Source organism: Nothoprocta perdicaria, unplaced genomic scaffold (genome assembly GCF_003342845.1).
Source record: "Nothoprocta perdicaria isolate Ctin4 unplaced genomic scaffold, notPer1 scaffold_30, whole genome shotgun sequence".
Lineage (NCBI taxonomy): Eukaryota > Metazoa > Chordata > Aves > Tinamiformes > Tinamidae > Nothoprocta > Nothoprocta perdicaria.
Genome location: NW_020455533.1, coordinates 2,332,691 through 2,335,994, shown reverse-complemented (window position 1 = coordinate 2,335,994; position 3,304 = coordinate 2,332,691).

The following is a 3,304-nucleotide window of genomic DNA, read 5'->3' as shown; positions in this document are numbered from 1 at the left end:
AAACTTTTGTCATTCACCATTAGATTCCCATTTTGCTTTTCCAGGAGAATATCTGTGGCACATATAGGAAGGAAGAAAAAAACTTTCAGGGAGAATTATGGTAAGAGCTGGAGCAAGGGGAAGCAAGATCCCTCTATTGCTACCTCCCATAGGCCCCACACGTGCAAAGCAAATAGTGCTCACACACACTGGCCTCAAGAACTTCTTAACATCACAACAAACTCGTGGTCCCTAACCAGGCATCCAGGTCAGGATATCAGCAGGGAAGACAGAGATTGAAAAACTTGATCCTCAGAAACCAGCAAAATGCACAGTGTTTTCACTGGGAAAATTGCTTAAAAATCTCTGAGGAAGCTGGTTGGATTTAAGAGTGCTGATCCATAACAGCAAATTAAGGTGGGTTGGCTGTCAAGACTCCTGTGCAGAGCAAGGACAATTTAAACAAGGTGCCTAAACACCTAAATCTGGATTGCAAATTCAGAAAACTCGTGAGGTCCTCCACACGTGGTTCAGCCCTCTCAAGCGGTTGCCAAGAGGAGCCAGGACAGCCAGGCCGGTGACAGATCCAGTTCTGCCTAGAGCTGTTCCCTGCAGAGACATCCCAGCTCCCAGGGCTCTGGGCTGGCTGCCCCCCTCCACCCAAGGCCCCGGCTATGAAACTCTCTCTCCACTGCTGAAGTGAACCATCTCTTTCCCAAAGGCTATCCCAGAGTCCCAACTATCCATACGGCCATACACAACCTCCCACAACACCAGGCACTCCCTGGGGTAAGGGGAGTCTTGGTTTCCAAATCCTGCTCCAGACTGAAAAGGAAACTGGATTATTTCATGCTTTCCCCCCTAACTTGCTCATGACAGGGCTCCTGGATTAAGAGCAGGGCAGGCAGAGGGGCAAATATGCTCACCGGACCCCAAAGGACACATCCCTGCTCTCCTACATGCAACCCAAGCTAGGCTGGATCAGCCCCACAGACAAAGCAGTCTGAGGACCATCATCATCCTCATGCCCTACCTAGCCAGCACCACAGCACCGAGAGGCAGAGATCCCTCGTGGTTCCTCAGCCAGAGCACGGGATGATCCACAGGGGCAGCTCTCACCCTTGTTCTGATTTACTGCTTCATGTTCCATCTTTCTCTGCCTTCAGCCTCGTGTTCCCATCCTTGCACCAGCTCCCTGGGAGCTGATCCAGCTCACTAGCTCGGACAAATCAAAAAAAAAAAAAAAGAAAAAAAAAGAAAAAAGAAAATAGAGAAGTAAAACAGAAAAAAAAACCCACTACATCAAGCCCCAAGATGTGCAACTTTAAGCTCGAGGACGGGCTTATTGGAAATCTGCTTCAATTCTTTCCTTGATGAGGGAGCAAGAAAGATGATTTTGAGAGGAGTGCCAAATCTTTAACCGACATGCCTGAAACCAAAGGCGACAAGTGTCTCTAGAGACACTTGGCTCCCAATCACCCAACTCCAAGCAAGCTATAGGAGTAGCTGCCTGTTAAGAAGTTGAGTTTGCAATTATCCCACCAAGTGACAAAATTTAAGCTTCTTGATCAAGTCTAATCAAGAGTATCAGCAACACACACCAGTCACCAGCAGATTTTTGTTCACTTTATGCCATTAAAAAGAAAAAAACCCACTACCGTTAATCCTATTCAAAGTGTAAACATTTAGTTCACTAATTTTAACTGCAAAACACTGCTAACGTATACATAATTTGTTACTACGTGCATTTATTTACTTTTTTTTTTTCTGGATGCTGAATGCCCTCAAGTGTACTGGGGAGCTACAGTAAGGACTTGGAGATAGCAGCCTGCAATATTTCAAATAGCATTTTCAGAAGATTTCTAAGTCACTTAGAAAACTAGGCTCAAAAGTGAGACAGATACTTGGAAACATTTAATCCCATCACTTTTGAATATGGAATTTCTGCACTTACTCATGAGAAAAATAAACTGCTAAAATTTCAAAAAAGGGATGTCTTATAGATAAGCTAACAGCACTTGAGATTTCACAAGACAGCTGAAGATAGAATTCGTGGTTCACATTTTTGTAGTAAAGCATTCTATATAAATTTAAAATCTTAAGATATATATACACACCAAGTTTATTGCAATGCATAAATATATATAATATGCCAACTAATATAGGCCTGAAAACTGATGTATATAATTCAAGTCTTGCAGCACTTCAGCATTACAAAAAAAATAAATAAATAGTGGTCAATGGGTTAGCTGCTATGCCCTTCCCACCTCACCCCACTCGGAACCAGAATAATTCCAACTAGGAATCAGCATTATGGAAGGATTATGAGCAGGAGTAAGTTTTAGAATGTCCCTTAGAGAATATTTAAAGATACTTATTGCATTAATTTGGGAGGGTATCTGAGCAGATCTGAGTCAATGAAGATAACATCCACTTACATTAACTGAGGGCAAAGATTGGCTTCTGAGGTCCACAAAGTTGCAAAATGGAAAGTACTATATCTAGTTATAATACTGGTAAGATAAAGTCTTTTTCTTATGGGCAGGAAATTTCAGTTCTATTTCCATCTCTCTCTTTCTCTTTTTTTAAATAAATATATGTTATATCCCACCTAACACAAACAACAACAATGAAATCAAGAAGTGAGGTAAAATGTTCTACCAGCTGATCTTTACTATGGAGAACTCGAATATCACTACTGCTGTGAACAAGATTTAGCAGGAAATAATACACAAGATACTGAAGTCTTCACCATAACCACACCATAAAACCCAGCTTTCAAACAGTAGTAGTAAACAGGACTTTGTACCTTAGCACAGACACCACTAGTAAACCAGCTTTTGATCCCAATTTAAAGCTGCTGTACAATTTTCACTTAAGTGATGGTCCAAAAATCAGGTTTTCTGCAAAAGAAACAGATCCTTGTCACATGCTACCTTTGTTCTAATGGAGATTAAAATGTACCTTCCTACAGTCCTCAGTCTTAAAAATCCTGCTCTCGGCCAGCAGACCAGCTAAAGTAAAAAGGTACAGAGACTATTTTCTTCCATTTGCCAAATTTTGTTATCTTTTATCGAGAACAGCAATTGTCATGAACTTTTCCAATTACTTTTTCCCTTTCCTTCAAGGAAACAGCCTCCAAAATCCACACAGAAATGCATGCCACCCATCTGTACACCAGTGCGCCAGGCTATTCAAATGACAGCGTAGAAAAAAAGAAAAAATCCACTTATCTGTAGTGTATTGTATCTGTTTTACATTAGTTCATTTTAAATATATTAAAAATATTCTTAGGAATGAAAACATTGCAAATGAATGAAAAATA